This window comes from Mercenaria mercenaria, chromosome 8, assembly GCF_021730395.1.
Source record: "Mercenaria mercenaria strain notata chromosome 8, MADL_Memer_1, whole genome shotgun sequence".
Lineage (NCBI taxonomy): Eukaryota > Metazoa > Mollusca > Bivalvia > Venerida > Veneridae > Mercenaria > Mercenaria mercenaria.
This window is the reverse complement of record NC_069368.1, coordinates 27047575-27071776: the sequence shown is the minus strand read 5'-3', so window position 1 is coordinate 27071776 and position 24202 is coordinate 27047575. Positions and strand designations below refer to the sequence as shown.

The window sequence follows — 24202 nt, the reverse complement described above, 5'->3', positions numbered from 1 at the left end:
AGAGAGGAAAATATTTGCATTATAGAAAGCCAGTTGCATGTTTACATGAACATCCATAATCTCTTAGGAGGATAGGAACGACTTGCTGGAATTTGTATCGAGTTCTACATGACAGTATGAGCAATTCCTTTCTAATTGTTCTTCCTCCGATGAATTATCCCTAGAAAATATGTTCAATTGGCCTTTTGGTTAATATAATAATTATCGTTCGTGAGATTTAAATTTTTTAGCAATGAAAAAAGAAATGGTCCTTTTTTTGCATATTATAAATACAGAATACATCAGAAACAAATAAACGCCTATAAATAAAATGTTTAACATACAGAATATTTCAACGCAAGCTAAAATACTGTTCTTAGGTTTGTGTAGTATCATCGATTACTCAAATATTCCATTCCAAAAATGTGGTTTTCATGATCAATTCAAAATCTTTTTAAATTGTAACTGGGTTTACCTAGTTTTGAACATTTACGTCCAGATTATTCCACTTTAAAGTTTAGGAAAAAACAAAAACGAAAAAAGAAGCAAATAGGTAAATATTACCAGATTTTATTTAGCTCATTACAAAACAATTTGCGAAATGGCATTCGGATTTTTTTATAACTATTTATTTCTAAAAGAAAATCGAGATATACATTTATCAGAATTGAACTTGAGTGATATCAGTAATTCTTGAAACAATCGTTTGAACCTTGATACAATGAAAACACGAACGTTTCCTGAATTGTAAGATGTGTGGATTCAATAAGATATTTGTCAGTATACTCCGTATCTTCTTTAATGGGTTTACTGAGGTATTTTGCCGGCAAGTTATGACACAAACACTTATTCGCATACACTTTTATCTTGACTAGATCAAAAATATAATATCTACCATGTAACATTTTCTCAAACGCAAAGACATAACTTGTAAATAAACATTACACACTCTCTTGTTGTCAAAGCATTTTTCTTTTCTATATTATCAAGAAGTTTTGGTTGGATAGGCACATGAACAATACGTCTTCCTTTCATCTATTAAACATTCCTTTACAGACCTTTGGCATATCTTCGCCATCAAACTTCTACATTAAAGTCATCAATTCTTAAATACAGCCCGAAGAAGTTTTTAGAATAATGTCTGATAGATTCTGTAACAGCAGAATTGATGTAACCACCAATGTAATTTCATCGAAAGGTCAAGTTAAATTTCGCTCATTTGGATTAACTGGTATTTTCCCAGAAAATTCTCATCATGTAGCTGAAAGTGTCTCTCTTAATTCTCATTTAAACATTCTGCATTTAACATTCATATCATTTAATCTTTTTAGGACAGCGCATACAAGTACACTTATCCATGTTGCATTCACAACCAAATGTTTATGAGTTGATCAACTTTCAACCTCAAGGCTCTTCAACATCATCATCCGTGTTCCAGTAGCTCCTCTGTGGCAGAATCGGGCCTCTATAACCCCCTCTCAAGAATGGATGATACACTCTTGTGTACGACTTTTTAGGGTAACTTCCTCGACTCAATGGATTATAATATGGAAAATAGGTATTCTTTTTCGGATAGCCTCCTCTCAGCAAAGGGTTAAATCTGCCAGATCGTTTCTCAACAGACCTGTCAGCTAGTTCATAATTACACAGTGCGCATGCGCCAGCATCGGAATATGAAATACATATGGCGCATGAATCGAAAATGTTCGAGTTGTCAATATCACTGTTGTATCCTCCTAAAGATTCAATAGTCACAGGCAGTGCAGTCGACAATGCTACTGTCAAGCAGAGTACACACGTGACCAGAACAGACGACATTCTAGATAATTGTTCCATGTTTACCTGAAAATATACGTAGCACAGACGATAAAAATTTAATCAAGATACCTCTCTAAAAGAGATATAGTACATATTGAGGCAAATATGTTTCCATAATGCAAATCAAATTATGCAAAGTAGAATGGAATTAATCAGAGAATAACACAGTAAGATATTCTTGCATAAAAAAACTACTTTTTTATACTGGATCCGCCAATGTATTAACGGGAGGAAAATCGTGTGCAAACAAGGCAATTCACGTACTGTTAATACATGATTTTTTTTTTTTTTTTGAAATGCTTTGTCAGAAATGTATATGCATTTCTGTGCAGGTTGACATCTGGTATCTGTGTCTTGATTCTTCCATAATAATCTCTTCTTGTAGCATAAAAGATGCAGTATAATCCATAGTATGTTTTGCTGTATCAGTTACCAAACACAAACGCACTACCCCCAAAAATGTACGTACTAGATCCAACCCTTGTTTACACCCCTTTTAGAAGTCGGAGTCGATTCATTTTTTGTTGATTACCGTGAATGTATAAATATTGCGTGTAACTTGTGCAATTGTTTTTTGTTGTTGTTTTTTTTTAAATCATTTTAATGTTTTTGTACGTATCAGTCGGAATGCTTTTATCTAATTTCGCGAAGAATTTGGATAAAACATTTGAAAGCTTGTCACTACGTTCGTACTCATCCGTACTCTAAATGTGTTCGTATTCAAAATAATTCGATTGTAATTTATTCGATTGAAATTGTGTTCCTGTTTACCAAATTTTTAAGTGATATACAAAAATATGGGTAATTTTATGTTTGTAATAATGACAGATAAATAAAACGGTTAAAAACCTTCATTACATGTTTCTACCATTGACATTTAAAGCGTTTACATGGATCAAATTTAAAATTCAGAACTCATTTATTCACCTCGTTACTTGGCTCAGTAATAAAACATTTATTGCAAATTTCTCTCTTACAGGCAATGTATATCACACCCTTGGGAATTGGTAGCAATATAACTTTGAATAAATTTCGAAAGTAAGGATATAAAATTTCTTGCACAATAAAAGTCACATGTTTTTCATCTTTTAGAAACTGCTGGAAAAGCAAAAACAATTGCGATTAAACATAAGAAATACTCGCATGAACAGATTTTACGATAAGCGACATTGTACGCAGATTTTATTATAAATTTTAGAAGTTAATATTTTGTTTTCACGATTTACAAAATACTGGCATTAGACTTATCGCACAGGCAAGTTTACGATGCGAAACAGAGCAATTTGAATAAAAGGATATCAATGCTTTTATTATATATCTATATACATTCTGTTCAAATTCGACTTGTATTTCACAATTAAATATAAACAGGCAGAAAAAAATCCGTATTGTTTCTTTGAAATTCCGTATTGTATCTTCCGTTTGTATGCTGCCGGACTACTTCCATTATTATGCATGACCTGACACAGTTCTATAAATAGCGCACATACAAATTTCACTTAGTTCCATTTTAATATCAATAAACATTGAAGATTTCATTAAATAACAAAATAACAAACAAAACGGTAGAGGTATATAATAAAAAGGTGATTATAACAGTAGTTAGATCTGGGATTTTGTATTCGGTTCTCGTGGATTTTGCAAGGTCGGATCACACTCGGCGATTGCGCGCCTCGTGAGATCCGATCTGGCAAAAATCCACTCGAGCCGAATACAGCATCCCAGATCGAGCTACTGTTATAATACCCCTATTATATTTGACATGATTTTTGTTACGTATTTGTGGATATGTGTGTTACAAATAGCAATACGACAACTGTTACAGCATATCTTTGTCATGCATACTCGCTATTTATAATTATACAGTCGATGTTTTGTACAAAGGTATGATCCTATAGTTTACATGTTAATGCTTATTATGATGGTTTTCCCTGTTTAATATTATCCTTGTTTTATTTATAATAAAGCCTTAGAAATAATAGCATACATGTAATATTTATGGTATAAACTACAGTACAAGTGGTGTTTGTACAGTGATATACCTTTGAATTTTTTTTGGAGCATTTCAAATTTCCACATCTCTTTGTTTTATAAAAATAAATTTCTGTAAAAAATGTATCAGGACAGCCCAGCTGAATTTTTTCTGCTTCATCCTGGCCAAATTTAAATATTTTTATCAAAATATTTTGCAATCACAGACATGCAATACAGAACCTCTCAAATAATATCTGTACTTTTCAAATTCTATCACGAGCAGAAACATCGTTGTAATGATCAAACAAACACAGTTAGGCACGAATACGACACGGAAATGTCAAATCTGATATGGCAGTAACTAGTTTATTGGCTTTAGTTCCATCGGTATTGACACTTGCTTCACAGAATTCTCGAACAAATAAAATCTTTTAAGTAATCTGCATACAATATGAAATCTTAATAAGCTTATCATGAAAGAAAAAAATATCAATTTATGCTGTTGTTAAGTGTAGAATTGTTTATAGTTTTATAAAGACATCGAGTTTTCAAGACGTATAGAAACTTCGTAATAATAAGACATGACATGATGGCTAGACATACACCAAAACGTTCCAATCTTCAGCGTACAGTTTGAGAGTGTGCGTATATTAAACATTTAGAAACTTGATATCGTGATCTTTATTTTAATACCCTGACGCTAACTGATTTATTCATGTGTCAATGCAAGAATGAACCCAATTCTTCTAATACAAATACATATATCTTTATTTCACTCAGTTCAAGGTATTGACAACATGAGGCAAAAAATTCTTAACACATTTTAAGGCTCATAGTGTACAAAGGCTTTTTAACACAACTCCATACCAATGATAAAAGAAAAACACAGACACGGGAGAGTACCGAAGAATCATAGTCCAAAAAATGAAACTTTACATATGTACATACACACATACATATACATATATGTACAAACATACACCCAAGTAAAAGTAAATTGTATAGTATATTTGCACTTGTAATTATCATATCATACTCTGTCAATCATCGGACCCCGAGACTGGTCATACCATATTCACACAGTATCAAAACTTTTAAAACAAGAACAATGCCAATACATGAATGTATCAGTAATATTTAACTTGACATTTTAGGAGTATGTAAAGTTTCTTCTATTTTGCACTTTATGGCGATTTTCTCTCTGATTTACAAACGCAATCGAAACATTCTTCATCTTGTGCTATAATTTCCTATTTGAAAAGAACATTAGTTTTAACACTGATATGACATGTAATCATTTCTAGGGAAACATGTGTACATATCTGTATTCCTATAAATGGTATGACTCTTTTTCAAAATACACTCTGTATTTGAATGCTTGAGATTTACAAGCAGAGTGATCACTGAAGTTGTAAAAATAAAGTGAATAAAATCATATCCTTCCATAATTTCATTTTTGTTTACAGTATGTAATTAACAGCATTTCGTTTAGTAGTAAAACGCTAAATTATAAGACTATTTTTAATAATAACAGTTACTTTTAATCTACTGACAAAATAGCAAATAGCGGGTTTAACTTAGCTGTTTTGTTCAGTATAGTTTAAATCAATCAAATATCATGCACGTTTCCCTTACGCTGAATGCAAATTTTCTATAACACAATTTTGCTACCCTGTATTAACGACTACATAAAATAGAACTGCATTTGAAACTTTTTGAAAAATTATAATTATATTTATATAGTACGTATCTTTGTACGTGACCTCATATCAGACTGATTGATTAATGTTAGTAAAAGAGCTGGGACCGTATTCATAAAGCATCTTAAGTATAAGTTTTGACATAAGTTGAAGATTTTACTTAAGTTTGTGGTGATTTCAGCTTAAGTCTAAGTAAAAAACTTAAGTCCTATTCATAAAACAGCTTAAACTTAAGATACGTAAGAAATGACTTAAGTCAGAAAACAAAATGGCGTCGTGAATACGACTAAAGTGTTGTTTTTCAGATAAAAGCACTTTAAACATAATTGTGCATGTTGTATCTGTCTGAAATTAATGGGTCTTTTTTAATGTTTTCGTCCACAATAAAAGCCAAGAATTACTTATCAAGTTGTTTTATGAATAACAAAAATACTTAAGTAAAAGAAATTTCTTACCTAAGTAATACTTAAGTAAATAATCAATTTCTTATACTTATACTAAATATGCTTTATGAATACGGCCCATGATGTATAATCCGGCCTCAACGGGACGGTATCACAATAGGATTTTACTTAACCTTAGCCTGCTGGCGGCAAGTGATTTTGCCTTTGCGATCAGTGCAGACCAAGAACAGCCTGCATGGACGTGCAGGCTGATCATGGTCTGCACTGTTCGCTATTCAGTCAGTAAAATTTCAGTGAACACCCCTTTAATAAGTGATGCTGCCCAAATTGAATGATAGACGAGTCCATTTTAGAAATTTATCAGGGTAAGGGTTAAAGCTAGCAAAATCTCTTCGAACATTTCCAAAAACAGGAAGTGCATTGTTTCCAGCTTTTATTGTCATTACAAAGGTTGTGTAGATATAATTGGATAAGTTAAGGCTGTTTAATGATACATTATCAATTTCTGTAGCAAGGTGCCATTTATCCGTTTATTGCATTGAAACTCGTATTCAAGCGTTGTAAATCAATGCAATATAATATAACTATTTAATCAATTTCATAATCGTCATAAAAATACCCGGCGGCAAATCATACGGACGATTATGAAGATAATTGAAATAATTCATGCTTCTATCTCCGTATAGTCAATAACGGCCTTTAGCTCTTTGAAAGCAAACGAAAGCATTGAATCCAATGACAAATGTAAACTTAACTAAGTAGACGTAGTCAATCACAAAATCCCGGGAGTTATCTGATGATTGTACGATTCATTGACAAGCGAAGTACCCGAGGGTCTATTAGCTTTATTCTGCAAGTTTTCGTTGGTAGTTTCTCGGATGTCATTTGGAAATAGTCTGTTTTATCATGCAGATAATAGCCTAATAACAATAACTTATCTAATAATTGTCAGCAGATTTGCGGACGATTCTTTGTAATTTTGTAAAATAAATTGCATAAAAATATATATAAAAAATATATATAACTTACAGATAAAAGTCTAACCTGGAAGAGTAAATCACTATTTGCCTTTGAAACATTGGGATGTCATGTCATTCTGTCTGCGGACCTAAATTACTCACCTTCAATAATTTTAATTTGATGACTGAAGTAAATTAAAGAGAATTTCAATGTCTAAAATGTACAATAACTCAATAATATTATCTGCTGTTTTTCTCAGGTACGGTACTCTTCACAACAAGAAGAAAATCGATATATTTAAAATTAGAAAAAGTGTCAAGTCCGATAAACCCTTAAAAATAGGAAATAAAAAAAACAAAGAATGCCAAACTGTCTGTTACTACGTCCTTCATAGCAAATCACATTTGCCTTAAACTTATTTAAGAAACATTACCCTGGAGCGACAAATTTATCCGGCTGGTAATCGAACTTTGTCATGATGACATGCCCATAAATATTGTGACTAAGCTTGCTAAATATTGGATGAAACACCTTAAGTAACTAAGGGTGCATGTAGCATTATTTTGTCATTCTAGTGTCACAGATCAAGAAACACCAAGACAATTCAGCTGGATATCGAAATTTGCCGTGATAGGTCATACTCGTAAACATTGTGACCAAGTCTGGTGAACACTGGGTGAGAACTGCTCAAGTTAGTATGAATATAACTATAGTGGAAGCCGCCAACTAACCCCGCCGCCACATGTAATCTATAATCAGTTCTTCCTGAAGGACGAATAAAAATATAGACAAAGAAAACGTTTAGCAGAATGTATGCTGCCGTGGTTGTTTTCTGCCTACTGAAATAGTTTGTATTAAATCATTATTGAACAACGGCACGATTTTTGACAGGCCGCAGACAATCTCATCTGAACCTTTCACTAAAGTAAGAAGACATAAAAGGAAGAATAGGGTGAAGTCTTGTAAATGTAAGTCATTTGAGTGTCATCTTTTAGGAGAGATATTAGTTTTTTTTTATTTATTCCATTCCTATCAAAGTAAAGTGTGTGGTCTCTTATCTATCTACTGGTAAAAAACACATTTCCATGACATAACGTTACTTGTTGTACCACTGAGAAAAATCTTCTTAATCACGCGGCATGTAATTATGCTTCAAAACATATGTCGTGCTTTCAAAACATTCAGTTATCATGGCGATCTTTTTTTTCGTAAAATAAAATGAAGAAAACCTCGATATTGTTTCATCATGGTCAAATACCAAACTATGCTGATAACTTCCCATTGTATAATAGAATGAACGCATAATTTCACTAAACTAACCAGAATTAGACTGTCATACCATCTTTATATATATATATATATATATATATATATATATATATATATATTGAATAGAACTAAATTTTGCTAAAGAAATAATAACCCTTGCAAAGAAATATATGAGGAAACGGTTTGTGGAAACAGTCAACATGCTTTTTATACGACCAGATTTGCAGTAATGTGTTATCTAAAGAAATATTTTCTTCTCAATATTCGTAGTGATGAAATGATAGTATTTAATAATACGATGATGAAATAAAATGTGCATGTATTTGCTCAACATTTGTCTGAGCTTTTTGTCTCTACATTCGTATTTTAATATCATAGATTCTATATTTCACAAGGGATACAACAAATCATATCGTCGATGTTTTAAAAACTATCTTTGCCTTCTTAACGACTTGTACAATTTGTGCAGTATGTTATGTATTGCGAGTAGGTTACTTTACAAAGAATGCAAGCACATCTAGACGTTATATCAGTGTGTGTATGTATATTTACATCGTGAACAGTTTACCAAATTTGCAGAAAATGTAAAAGCAGAATAGTCGTTTGTTTTCCATATATGAAATATATCTGACATTTAATTTGATATTGGCTTTCTATATCTGAATCATATTTGACCTTCAATTTGAAAATGCTCATTTATTTTCCATATGTCAGACATATCTGACCTTCAGTTTGATAATGATCGTTAAGTGTCCGCACATCAAACATGTCTGACCTTCAAGTTAATAGATCTTGCAATTATGGGTCGTTTCAGTTCAATATATCAAGCAATTCGATATAAAGCATGTGGATTTTAGTAATTACCTTTGTTACCAAGTTTTGAACCCTCCGTTATGACATTTTCAACATTTGTAGAAATGACATTTTCATGACATTTTATAACAATACTTATAATCAAGTTTATATTCATCAAATCTGTTACTTAAGTGGTATGAGATGTCAGATTCTAATGGAAAGTCACAGACACTACGGCAAAACATTAAGACCGTGTTTGTTGTGCTCTTTGCTCCCGTAAATCTACCCTTACCGTTATTAGGAAATATACTGGTAGCGTGACCAAAAACCACACGTTGATATTTTTATAGAGTTTACGACTCAGTGTGATATTTAATTACCTCTGTAAATAGCCCATCCAAGTGGTTGATCATATATACAGTTTTAAAGAACACAAATCTGATCTTTTCATACTGAAAATTTAATTTCCAAACCGCAACCACCGAAGGCGATACTTTTTAATGGCAAGGATTGAAGAATTAATTTCTTTAATGTTACTTAAAACAGAAATGTACAGACTTCGTATATGGTCACCGATCATGTTTAATATCTTCCGTTCCAATAATGAAGAACATTATTCCTAATTTATAGGTATTTAGTAAGAGCCGTGGGAAAGTGTAAATAACAGGAATCTCGATAAGGTAATTTAATATATTTTATATCTGTCATCTAATTGATAACTGCAACTTACCGTTCAATACGACGTATTTATTTATGCAAGGCAAGAAGGGCATTAACTTTTACTGTTTAACTGAGAAAACCTATTTATGTTCAATAGTAGAGTGTTTTATTAAATGTTTGCTTAGAATACCAGCGTTTCTTAATATTATAACTGATTTGCCGCTATTGGGATTTTATCATCAGCTACAGATTAAAGAAAAGAACAGTAGAAAATATTAAAATACATCATTTATTTTGGTTAAATAGGTTAGAAGTCCAAATAATATCAGTAAAATAGTATACATCAAAGACAAATCTTGCCAACATGTTTTGGAATTGTACATGTATATACACAGAGAACTTAAGAGCCAAACAATCATGGCATATTTGTTCAATGACCTTCTGCAAACAACATGAAATTCCTGACAACGTAACATTGTTCTACCATACCAAAGATGAGTACTTTGTTTTTCTTTAATATCTTGGCAATAATTTAGTAAAATTCAAGTCCTACAAATGTACACAGTCAAGTAATATTTATTTAAAAAAAAAACTGAATGAAAACTGCACTTACGAAATTGGATCAGATCATATGAAGTATCAAATCATACGGTCTTCATAATTTGATTCAGTCTGTTGAAATTTTGACATAAAGTTAACAAGATATTATCTAAACGCATCTTGAATGTCAAAAATATGCCTTTCGTGATGTGTTTGCATTCAGAGAATACAGTTAAAAAGTTATTATTTTAAAAGGCTACTATCTTTACACAATGGCATACTTTTCAGTATTGGAGGAAATAAAAAAGTCTACCTGAATAAAACCTGATGTTTTATCTGTTAACTTTCTTTCTTCCTTTAAGATTTTTTTCTTTCTTTATTTATTTAATTATATGAGCCATCTTCTATCAATTTATAATATCGTTTGTCCTTGTTATACTCATATCATTTTATATAAATAATATTGTTAAGGAATTTAATATATTATTATATACATATTTTTGAAATCGAATTGCATTAAGTGATTTAACTTTTTTCCTTCTATCTTAAAAAATCTTCTTTATTTTTTTCTATGCAATAATGTTTTATTTGTTTATTTTAGTTTGCAAAATTGAGTGCAAAGGACTTGCTGCGCCTTTATCATAAAAACATTAAAAATGAAATAACAAATTTCAGAACCTGATGATAATTTTATTTTTTCTTTACATTATACTGTTGTTAAGAAGTAAATTGTAATAATTTCTTGTGAAAACAATTGATAAAAAAAATGTAAGAGAGAAGTGTGTTTACCTGTGCTTGATAATCACAATTATTTCTGAGCGTTTATCGGTTTTCATCAAATGTCTTGCAGAAAAGACTGTCTCTTATAATGTCCAGGATTCTAACTGTACATGTCCGATAAATACCTCATGCCCGCGTCATAGAGCAACAAAAGACTATTTTATCGTCACGACGCACGCATGTCCAATAAAATCACTGGGGTATTGTGTCTGGACACTGTTTATAGATATCATAATTATACAAACTGATTATATTGTTTCGAAATGTCAGGCAAACAACTAGGAGGATGGTCTGTTGGACACTATGCATGTCCCACGCATCCATAAGGATTGGTTATTGAATAATTTGAATAATTTGAAGATAATAACATAACTTTTTTTCCTTACTTTCTTTATTTGGCTCCAATCATTTGCAACACTGAGGTAAATATATACACATTTTTCAATTCATATTACATCTAAAAGGTTAAGAGGTAATTAGAAAAATATGTTCATTATTAATTAAACTTTTCTGAATTGTACATTGGAGATAACTCCTACGGTTTAATTTTGTATAATTATGCCACTTTTTTTTCTCAAAACACGCCTAGGAGGAATTTTTTCCTCTTTCCGAGAATTTTACGAATCCTTTCATTATGTTCTTAAACTATATTTTTTTTCGGAAAATGCTTCACAATAAGGGCTTCTCTTGCAACAAATGTCATATTTTTCTTAACTTTTTATTGACATATTATTAAGATTGCACTATAGAATCTCGTTAGAAAGGACATAAATGTTCGAAATTCCCTCAAAACCAAAACAACAACCTATTAGGAACGTTTTAGCCGGCTAATGGTGCACCAAACACCACTCTTATACTCTACCATGTTCCAGTGGTACAGGCTAGTGTAAATAAAAATTACCGATACTTTTATTAGAAATGAATGAATGTATTTAAGTTTTGTATTATCATTATATATTTTGCTTAAGATAATTGTGTTTCAAACGGTTCAAATCCTCTCATTTGTTGATTATATTTGATTTAAGATGTTAACACTTAGATTGATATTAAAACAATCTACTAAGCATTATGATCTTTAATGTTATTACTGTCGTTACTTTTCTATATTTTAACATTCCGATATGAAAGATAAGACTAATATCTTAGGTTCGCAGCCAAGTACTGAACGCTCTTTCTTGACACTGTAACAAAACCTACATAACGTTTATGTCAGATTTAAATTATTAATTTCCTACAAATGAAATAGATACCAGGGAAAGATATTGACAGAAAGGATTTAAGTAGATCTGAATGTATTGACATGGCTTTAATGTGTAGGCAACTTGAACTATATTCTATTGAATGATCTGAGTTGTCTACTTTTATGTCAAACTCCCCGCAGCGATTAGTTCCCCTTACTATACATTAAATCACTGCAATAACGAGTTGTTTTACCAGATTTGTTTAACATAACAAAACAGAACAGAACAGATTTTTCAAAAAATGCATTATTCGCACCTAGATAGTAACATTCGCGCACATAATTGTTCAAATAACAGATTGAAGTGATTTTTGTCAAAAAGATTAGATAAATAAAAAAATTGCTGGTAAGAGAACTCCGCCATTTTGAAGTGTCATGTGACTTTCTAATCGTCACGTGGTATCTTGTGAAATGCAGCAGCTATAATAATAAACGCAAGGGGAGGTAACCGCTGTCAGGAGCTTGCTTTTATGTAAGTGGAAGATAGAAATACAAATAGAAATAGATTTGTTTGAGAAAACTAAAACATAAACTGTATATTTTGTCTGCGGACGTGTTCTGTACGTATTTAAACCTAGTTGCTAATGTTGTATAGAGTGTCAAATATTTATCGAGCTGAAGTTATTTAAAAAATTGTACATACGCCTTTTTACAATTGTCTGCAATGAAAGGTCGTATCTGCTACTTACGACTTATTTGATATATAATTGTTGTCCAAACTTAAACAAGATACAATGTAATATTGTTGTGTCAATTACGAACTTTGTCTTCAGTAGATACTTCAAAAACTGACCATAAATATGCCGTGCGTAACAGAAACGACCTCATATCAATTACGAAATATAATTTTTGGTTCATTTAACAGTTACACAATTATGATTTTATATTCAGGTTATAGCCCTTTCAATGCATTTATTTTCCGAAGCTGTACAGGTCAAGAGAATTAGGGGCCCCTATGGCCGAGTGGTTACGGTCGCCGACTTTGAATCACATGTCCCTCACCGATTCGGGTTCGAGCCTCACTCGGTCACATTGAATTCTTCATGTGAGAAATCCATCCAGCTGGCTAACGGAAGGTCAGTGGTTCTACACAGTTGCCCACTTGTGGTTGTCCTCTACCATTAAAGCTGGAAAGACGCCATATGACCTATTATTATGTCGATGCGACGTTTAACCCAACAAAAAACAAAACAGGAAACAAAAAAGCCATGAGCTTATATTTCTGGGTAGTCGATATTTACACTTTTAATATTAATATCGAAATCTATAATGATGTATTTCAGACACTGAGATACTAGTATCAAGTTATTAGCCAGTGAGAGTTTTGCAGTCAAACAATCAATATTATGAAAGTTTTAATATATAATTATGAACAGTAATAAAGCGGAGAATCATTTTAAAATTGAATTACCAGGACTATTTATTAAAAGATCAAAGTGGTTTGAAAATCACACTGAGAAGTTATTAGAAATCTCTTGACACAATCTATTCTGTTAACAGTATCTACGTTAATGTGTTGAAAATCCTCTATCAAATGGATATAAATGACTTGGCGAAGCTCTGTGGCATTCGCATCTTGATAGACTGGGAACATAGGTTCTCTAACTTTGATTTGATTTTATAATTTGTTCCATAAATAGTGTATAATTTGTTCCATAAGTAGTGTTTTGAAATTGAAATATTCATCTATTCTTTTTTTTTTTTTTTTTTTTTTTGAAAATGCAATTTTCCGATTTATTTTCATTTATGATTTAGGCAAAACCGGACCAGTCCTACTTCCGTTAATTTTTTAAGAGGATTTTACGTGTCCATATTTATGTCTGGCACTAAATTAAATGTCTGATTTGAATTATGCTTGAGGTAAATTGTTTCAACTACGGGTTCGGGCCATATTTCTTCTGTTTAATCCTTTTATAAATAAATATTAAAGCCGTGCTTGTTCTAACGACTTGCAGAGCTACTTTATGGTACTTGCACGTGTTGCTGGACAAAATTAGGTCATTTGCAAACATGGTACATCAACTGGACAAAAAGCTTGAATCCATTTAAACATGACTAGAATTACACATTTGATAAAACTTGAAACAGTATCTATTTGCTCTCAGCGTGTTTCATCACTGTCGACTTTTCATAAAAATTCTGTCATAATTTGTTCTTTTATTCAAAATGAAGAATGGCTACATGCGAAGGAGAAAATACAAAAATAATGTAGTTCGACTTGACTCTCAAACATGTCTCTCTTCTGAAATTAAAAAAAAAAAATGTTTGCGTACATTATTATTCAACTTCAGACAAAACATTTGTTTAGTGTAAGTCAATTGACTGTTATCCATTTCCTAAATGTATTTGCCAAACGCGAAACGTGACTGTGAATAATATTTCGGCGCAGCCGTATTAAGCTCGCTTTTGACCGCTAAACATCGAATAAAATCGTTAGGAGAATGACGAGTATTTTTTATAAACTGGGGGGCATCTTTTGATTTCATGATATCGCATAAAAAGATCAATGAAATACTGTATAGTTTTGAGGCTTTCATGAAAGTGCTATTTCTATATTTCGTCAACAGCTGATCAACATACATCAACACAATTGTCTCTGACTCAAAGCCGATACCTTTTATGTGTAGAGGAATAACGTTTTTTATATATCGATTGCCTACGGTTACTTTTTCAAGTTACATTGCACTCCATCATTAATATAATTTGCCTGACAGCAAAATGTGCTACAGTATTCGTCGGCATATTGCTTTGCTCGTTTTCCAATTAAAATAAAGTAGGTAAATAATAATAATATGTGTATTTTTGAAAAGCAAAGTATATTATATATTGAAGTATACACGTAGTTCCGCAATTAAAAACTAATTTCTTCTGAACTTTCTGCTGTGTCATTTTACTAATTCACATGATTGCATCATTTACTTACATTGTCAAACATGCAAGTTTAGATACGATTAGTGTGAGCAATACAGTGCCGGTATACTTCGGGAAGAACAAGATCAATCATGGGTTGATTTATATTGAGTTTATGTGTTCACTGATCAGAAAGCTGTTGTTCAAGTTCAGTACATGTAATATACGTAAATAAAGTGGTTTGCTCGAAATATTTTCTTATAATGGAAGTTTCCTGTTTAATGGATTGCTCTAAAATGCGCAGACTATATTTTTTAAAGATGATTCTTGTTTGACTACCCGTAGTTTCTGCTCATGAGGGCAATATTTTTAACGCAGCAATTGTCTTTGGCATGTACTGTTTTGTAAAAAATAGAAGCGGGAAAAAAAATCGCGCTTGTCTCTAACTTAACACAAAGTAAATATACTTAAAAATACACATATTGCACTTTGGTAATTTGTATCAGCCCGATTTAAAGAACTGATTATTTCTTTCGCTTCACATTTCAAGAGAAAGTCAAAACTCCCTGCAAAGGCGGGAACATAGATTACAATTTGATTCGATTTACATTCATTATCCATATTATTTGCAGTAATGTTTCCTGTCAGATGGCATTTTACTTGAAAAGTGCAAAAATTGTAAGAAATAATCTCCATTGGAAATGATTGATCAATTAACTTAAAAACGAAATGAAAAGACTTCATCTATAATGATTTCCCCTGATAATGTTCAACAACAAACATGTTACGTGATTCGTTTAAATGAAAATGTTTTTGAAATGAAAGGAGTGAACTTAAAATAAGATTAATGTCTAGAAGGCGATTGCTTATGCTTTATTGTGCGTATAAATAACACAACAGAAAAGAAGCTGCGTGCGTTAATGTAGGAAAAGCCACATGTTGCATCCGTGATGAAAAACGTTCAATACATTGTTATCTTAAACGGGTTTCTACAGTAGCACATGTGAACCGAATAAAAACTTCAAGCAATGAGATAAAATAGTGTGGACTTTTTGTGACAAATGATATTTGAAACTGTTTTTTTTCCATATTCTTTTTTTCCAGTCACATTTTATTCAGTGGACCGATGGCACCTTATGACAATTTGTCCTTTATATTATATAAATATTTTATATATTTGTTAAAACTTTATATCTGTTTCTATTACATAAAACATTTATATATGCTAAATTCTAAACGACCTCTTTGTTGTATAGTTTTGCTTGAAGCATAGAATTTTGCATAATTATTCAACATTCATATTGTAGATAAATAATTTAAACTTGCACAAAAATAATTTTTTAGGCAGTTTAAAGATTTTTAGCTCGACTTTTCGAAGAAAAAGTAGAGCTATTGTACTTGCCCAGGCGTCGGCGTCGCCATTGGTTAAAGATTTTGATCAAGACAAATATCTCTGTTACTATCAAAGCTATTGACTTGAATCTTAAAATAGTTATTTACTATCAAAGTCTACACCAGGAGTAACAATCCCCATAACTCTGTTTTGAATTTTGACAGAATTATGCCCCTTTTTAACATAGAATTTTTGGTTAAAGTTTTCGATAAAGTCAAATATCTCTATAACTATCAAAGCTATTGACTTGAAACTTAAAATACTTATTTACCATCGAAGTCTACTTCAAGAGAAACAATCTCCATATCTCTGGTTTGAAGTTTGACAGAATTATGCCCCTTTTTAATTTAGAATTTTTTGTTAATTTTTTTGATAAAGTCAAATATCTCTGTTACTATTAAAGCTTTTGACTTGAAACTCAAAGAAGTTATTTACTATCAAAGTCTTCACCAGATGACACAATTCCCATAACTCTGATTTGAATTTTGACAGAATTATGCCCCTTTTTAACTTAGAATTTTTGGATAAAGATTTTGATAAAGTCAAATATCTCTGTTACTTTCAAAGCTTTTGACTTGAAACTTAAAATACTTGTTTACCGTCAACGTCTACACCAGGAAAACAGTCTCTATAACTCTGGTTTGAATTTTGACAGAATTATGTCCCTTTTTAACTTAGAATTTTTTGTTAAAATTTTTCATAAAGTCAAATATCTCTGTTACTATTAAAGCTTTTGACTTGAAACTCTAAATAGTTATTAACAATTAAAGTCTTCACCAGGAGACACAATTCCCATAACTCTGATTTGAATTTTGACAGAGTTATGTCCCTTTTTAACTTGGCAAGGCTCTAATTCAGAGTCAAGCACTGAGAAAAGTCGAGCGCGCTGTGTTACGGACAGCTCTTGTTTATGAAAATACTTCATACCATATGTAAGTGAAATATATATAAATACCAAGAGAGAATACATGTTTTCATATCTTCTATTCATTCCTCAGTAAAATCAGCAACTGTATTACGTCTTTTATTATAGTATGACTATCTTTTGTTTAATAACAAAAGTAAAATAAATTTTTTATTGTGAATGAAACTATAACAAACGACCAACGAATATTACGGTTTTCTTATAAATAATATAGGCCACTGAGTCTTCATCGGTTCTCGCCTCTTGTCTAGCAGAAGACAATGTCACCTTTAATGTCCAAAATTCTAATCGTACACGTCCAATAAACATCACTTTACAGACAGAATCACCGAGTAACAAAATACTTGTTTGCCCTCACATCGCATCCCAATAAAATTTCTGAGGTATGGAATGTGGACATTTTTTCTGATGTCAGATAGGCACAAAGTTGTGATTCTACTTTGTGATAGATCTTGATTGTTGTGTCTGGGACGTCCTACGTCCCCATTGATATTTATCATTAAATAGTTTAACAATTTTAAAACAGGGTTGTTTTTCTTTAACTTGTTTTATTTGGTTCCAATGATTTGCCACTCATTCGATTATTTTTACATCTAAAACGATCAAGGTCGCTTAGAAAGTAATTCTTTCAAGATATACACGGGCGCTTATTTCGAGAACATAAAAAATACAAACGATGAAGAATTGTTCTGAAAACACGTTATGCGTATGTGCCTGTTTTTTTCTTTTTTTTTTTTTTTTTTTTTTTTTTTTTTTTTTTTTTTAAAGAAAGCCTTTAATTATCTTTGTGATGGTCAGATACATTACATAATTTCAGTAATGACATCAGTCTTACTTATTTTTGTTATCGCCACGTAGTACAGAATAAATATTTATCTTTAATAAAAAATAATGTGAATCCCTTACACAATTAACGTTTTATTAGATACATGTATTTGCCCTAGATCATCCTTTTTCCGGTTCATTTTGTCATTGTTGACATTTGCTACATGCAAACTTAAAAACATTGCGATACTTCCAAGGATTTGCAAAATTGTTGTTGTAACGTGTTCGTCTAATTAGTTTCATCCTCTTACAATTCACAATTTTCTCACCCCAGATAAATTCATAGGGCTTCGCAAGAGTTGAGATGTTCATTTTGTATCCCGCAACTTCCAAATTGAACGCCTTGATAAACCGTAAGATGATTCACAATAAGATTCGTAATAACTTGTTACAGGCGATTATCTTACCGCTGAATAATTTCATAGAAGAAAACGTCTGCTTTATCCGGAAGTCTACCCTTTTCTATGAGCTACTTTACAAACTACTTTTCCAAGTACATGCACAGTAGGCTCTGTACACAGCGTATGTTGCGATTATTCAAACATTTTTTTTTCGTGCAACCATCAGGACAACAGCAACGGTTGAAAGTGAAAATTATTCAAGTCTCTTCTACACGACACGGTGCGTAGACGGCTTTTAAAGTCAGAGTGTATCGACCTTGATGAGAATCGACCTTGAATTTGTGTATCTGTAATACTTCGACATTTCTAATCAAAAAGTTTTGTTCATGTATAATATATACTAGTCTATTGATAAAGCAGAATGTTCAAAATAAGACAATTTTGCTTTCCATGCGCATTGTCAATGTGTTGGTAGATACGGCATGTTTTTAAATGATTCTAATTTCGTCGTTTGTTGCTCTTACATTACATTAAAAGACTTTTTACATTATTTGATATTTTAGTATCTACTAAAAGTTGATCAATCTTTTAGTATTCTATGTTACTTTTCGTATAGAAGACAGTCTGTTATAAAACTAATAGTAAGCTAAATGAAATATAGTGGATCTCGGTTGGTTTTATATTTTGTGGTCTTGTGGAATGCTTGTTTATTTTGCGGTCTTGTGAAATACTTGTATATATTGAGGTCTAGTGGAATGCGTGTATATTTTCAGGTATTGTAGAATGAGGAGTCCATTGAATATCTATCTGTAATAACATTCTTTTAAGCTGATGCTAGGGGGTTACAAGAGGCACATGTATCGTATACTTCATTGAATCTCATAAACAGGCTCAAACAAACCAAGTCTGCTAATACTGTCCTAGGCTGCGTTCTAAACTCCCAAGGTCTCCTTATAGATTTTATTGAAGATCTTGCTTGTAACATTATCCGTTTCTAATTCGTATAAATATGAGTGGCATATATGTCGGATTATACTTGCCACTTCCCTGGAAAGAAATATACACTAGGGAGACATTGACAGCATCGCTGAAGTAGATCAGATCAGATTGTAATGACACGAGTTAATTGAATACAAAACAAATCGAATAGAATTAAATTATTCTACCTACGTCAATTGGTAAGATCATTTTTTAGGAAATCAGGTGCATATTATTCGTATTTAATTTGTGTAAAATACAGATGTTGATTTAAACCACAAATAGCGCCGATAACCAGTTATTTTCATTCCACGATTTACTAGAATAATTTGCAATTTTTAGCGGATCTGCTTATATTCGGCAAATATTGAATATATAATTATCGCAGATTGATTAACTGAAAATTGGATAGACCACATGCGATTCGCTAAAAATTTCAAACGTTTGCACCAGCGAATAAAATGGTTTTATTCAATTCATTTACACGTAAAGAGCATCGGTACTATCAATAAACATGTAAGTTCTTGATGAAAGTGTGTCTTGGAGGAAAATAAAAGTTATTCTGGAATTCTATAGCGACTCTTAAACCCATACGTCGTAAGCTAGATATCCTTTACTACGAAAGCTTTAATTTTCGCGTTGATTATTTGTGGATTTCGTTGTTGCGCCATCCACAAATTAAATTTAAACAAAGAAATGAAATTTCCATTGACCATTTCTACCTAAGTTGAAATCTGTTAAATAATATCCCCAAGAAATAGCCATTCTGTCCTTAAGCACACGAAGGTAAATAATTTCACATTATTCGTATGTATACGGTAGGTGTAATATGTCATAATTTGCATGTCAATACCAGATATCAATAATAAGGTATCTACGTGTATCGCATCGTTAGATTTGAAAGGAATGTATTGATACGGCTGTCAAATGGTACACAAAAATTCAAACGGCTGCATTTAATGGCCCCAATCTTCTACTTTAGTATGCACACTGTTTCAGAGTTAGAAATCAGATATAAATTCTGAATATAATTCCGATGCTTAACAGTCGCTATAGGTTTTGATAAGCTGGTAAGAATTTAACAGTAAGTAACAGAATAACTGTATAAAGAATATAAAATGGGAGAACTTTCACAGATTTTAACAAAAGGAATGGCACAACGAGCAAATATAGAAGTGATTGTGTTTCATACTAGTATGAGCACGCGTATGATTTCCTTCTTTACTTTAATAAGCGTCTGAGCTGACAAAATACAAAGTATTCAAGCTTTTCATAAAATATAGCCTTACACGTTCAGCTGTATATGCAAAACCAAACGTATACATTTCAAACGTGTAGATGTACCTGTAGCGAAACAATGTGATTAGTAAAGGGACAATTGTAGCAGACACACATTGCTCTATATATTTGTTAAGATGTTAAACTACACATTCGAGTATGCAATACGTGTAAAATAGCGGCACCTGTAGTATTGCAGAAATCAGGCTAACTACTTTTTTGACACAAATTGTTTTAATTTTTCTGTTTTGCGTTTGGAAACTTTCCAATGAAGAAAACCTAGATGCCCATTCTGCTACGTTTGAATATTCATTCGTTAAAATGTCATTTGTACAGAATGATGATCAGCCGGGTTGATAAAATTTACTGCACTCTTCCCAGCTCAGTTATTTAACTAACATTAATATATGTAGGTCCTTTTTACTAATTAATTTTTTATCAGAGCAGAGTGCAGAAAAGATTTTAACTGATAAAACAACATGCAAAAATCTCATTCAGAGTTCATGTTATTTTATGTCATGAATTAAACTTATATAACTTATCTCTATTAAATCAGGCACATGTAAAATAGACTGCCTTTAACTTTCGTTCTTTTTCTATATTTCTTTGTAATGATACATACCAATGGGTATTCCATCTTAAAACTTAGTATATTGAAAGGATTCACTAGTTAAGTATTTGAAAATAAAGACAAATAATTTTTGAAACAGTCATTTTCATACGATTCGTCTAAAAGAAATATCAGATTTAATCCAGTGGAATGATGTTACGTTTTTACTTTACGGTTTGGTTACATTTGCCTTACTTTATATTCTTTTGTCTAAACATTAGTATTTCTTCTTTTAAATATTCAGCTAAAATTCAAAAGACATACATGCCTTGTTCTTGGGTTTAATACAGTTATTTTTTATTTCTAATGTAATGTTGCATTTGTAATGCTACAAAATAAAATGGATAAACATTACCTTAATCGTGACAGTAAATATATGTATTAACATCTCTCTGTTTGTCCCTTATCTACATTTTAATTCTTACGTCTATACAGAATATATATCCTTTTTTACTTTAAATAAATAAGGTACAAACACAATTGTTGCGAATATTATCTAAGAGAAAAAAAAGAAAATGTTACCTTTCCCTGTTTATTATAATCACAGTTATTTCTGAGCGTTTATCGGTTTTCAACTATTGTCTTGCAGAAGAGACTGTCGCTTTTAATGTCCACAACTCTAGCCGTTCATGTCCGATAAATACCTAATGACAGCGTCATAGAGCAACAAAAGACTAGTTTATCGTCACAGCGTACGCATGTCCAATAAAATCTCTTGGGCATGGAATATGACCATTCTTTTCAGATGTCACAAAATTATTATATTTGGTAAACAATTGAGGGAGAGTGGTGTCTTGGACACTGGGCATGTCCTATGCACGTGTTGGGATTTGTTATTGAATATAATGTGAACGTAATTGAATTTTTCTCCTATAATAGTTATAAGCTATTGTTCTGTTGATTGCTATATTATGCCACGACGACATTTGAGTCAATATGCACATTTTTTTATTGTTATTACAACTAACACGATAACAGGTTAAATATTATTACGCACAATGAAAAATTTTCTAGTTATTACTGAAAGTTCTTTAGATTCTGATACAAATTTTCGTGTTGCATGTTTTCAGAACCGGAATGTATTAACAAACAATGAGGAATGTTTTTTTTTTTTTGTTTTTTTTTAAAAAAAAAAAAAAAAAAAAAAAAAAAAAAACAGGAGCAGCACGTTGAGCTTTAAATCGAACAAAAGGTGTTAGTGATGTTTATATATTTTAAATTATGCGATATGTCATTCAGATATGTATTATATCATTATTGTACATACCATTTTTTTCTGATAAAACTATTATTTTCTAATAATTATGTTCGTTTTAGGTGATGGCAAAAAACTGATTAAATTTTTTGAAGCTGACATAAGCCCAGCACATAATAAACTTGATCCTCCCCTCGCTATTGTTTAAAGAAACTAATCTCTGCATGAAGGAGGCAACACTGAAAAAGTCCAGGCAGTATTCTTTACAAATCATCAATGTCACAGACTGTATGTTTTTCATTTCTGGTCATTCCATTTATGGGTTATATATGTCACACAAATGTAATTCATTTTTCATGTCTGAACATGGAAGAACTTAATATATTCTTCGACTAGGTCACTTGAAACGTATATGCACTGTGACATATATTTCATTTTACAATATCCTAAAACGTCATATCAGTCTTGTACACTAGATAGAATGTTTTTGAAATATTATAGCTATGATAAAGTATATTAAATACTAATGATATTTTCTAAAAATATTTTCTACAAATATATTACATGAAAGTTCTTGAATAACGATAATTAAAGGTTTGATATATTTATATGCTTTTCCCGTTCTTTATGTGTAGACCGTTGACAGTCAGGCCTGCATCCGGAACTTTACATTTTCAAAGTACTATGAGCTCGAGTAAGCTATTGAGACACTCCACGCCCGTAGCATGAACGTACGTTCGCAGTACTTCTCACGTTTCTCTTAAAATGATATCTTCTCTTTAACCGTTGACGGAAAAAGATGAATAATTAATTTTGTAAATTGGGGTTCCCGAATAGTCCTGTACTAAAATTTTCTGAATTAGTCAATTCCATACAGTACTCTTATTGTCATGACACTTTAAAAACTTTCTCGATTAAAAAACTGCTGATTAGGTTCAATAATTTCAATGAAATGTTTCTCGAGTGATTTTGTCCCTAAACTTTTAAAGTTCTTCCAATTCATAACAAATATTGCGGGGGTGGAATATATTTCCTTTATGTAATGGGAACTTTAATCATTGGTGACCCTCTACATGTTTAAACATTGCTCAAAGCACATGGCGGCCCGATGGCTCAAAAGCGTTTTAGACTTTTCCTAAATGTGTACTTTGAAAAGGCCCTCCTGATTAAAAAATCCGACAAATGTCTAACAAACTTGTTTAAGTATTCATGTTTATCAAATATCATGGCAACCAGAGTGAAATAAAGAACAATCTATCTTAAAACAACGACTACTACTAAACCATGTGTTTTATTTTTGATTAAATAATGTAATTCAACTGTTTCTCTGATAACCTTTCTAAAAATCAGTAACATTAATCAAATTCAATCAAACATGTTACTATCTGAACTAAAGCGAGAAATAATCTTTAAACAGCTTTTTTAACCACTAATTTGATTATGAAATACATTTGTATTTCCACAGTAATTGCTAAAGCCATCTTAATTTGTCACAAAACAACTGTTGGTGCCGAGTGCTAGTGTCCCTTAACTTGCTTTACGGAGCATCCCGCGATAATTATAAGGGCTAATCTGTAAGACTAATGTGGGTATTAGAAATTATAGACACGTATCATACTCCATTGAGGGAAAGGAATTAGAGTATTTCTTCATCTTCGATTAATTTATAGGATATCACGTATCAATAC

At 31.6% G+C, this 24202-nt stretch overlaps 1 long non-coding RNA gene across 1 annotated transcript; it reads right to left on the bottom strand.

Annotated features, from left to right (window-relative positions):
* Positions 1–535: 535 nt before the first annotated feature.
* Positions 536–22695, bottom strand: LOC123566714 (uncharacterized). The gene is made up of 2 exons (XR_006689461.2): positions 21842–22695; positions 536–1821 (listed from the first exon to the last, which is right to left on the bottom strand). It is a non-coding gene; the product is annotated as an uncharacterized LOC123566714 (long non-coding RNA).
* Positions 22696–24202: the final 1507 nt, after the last annotated feature.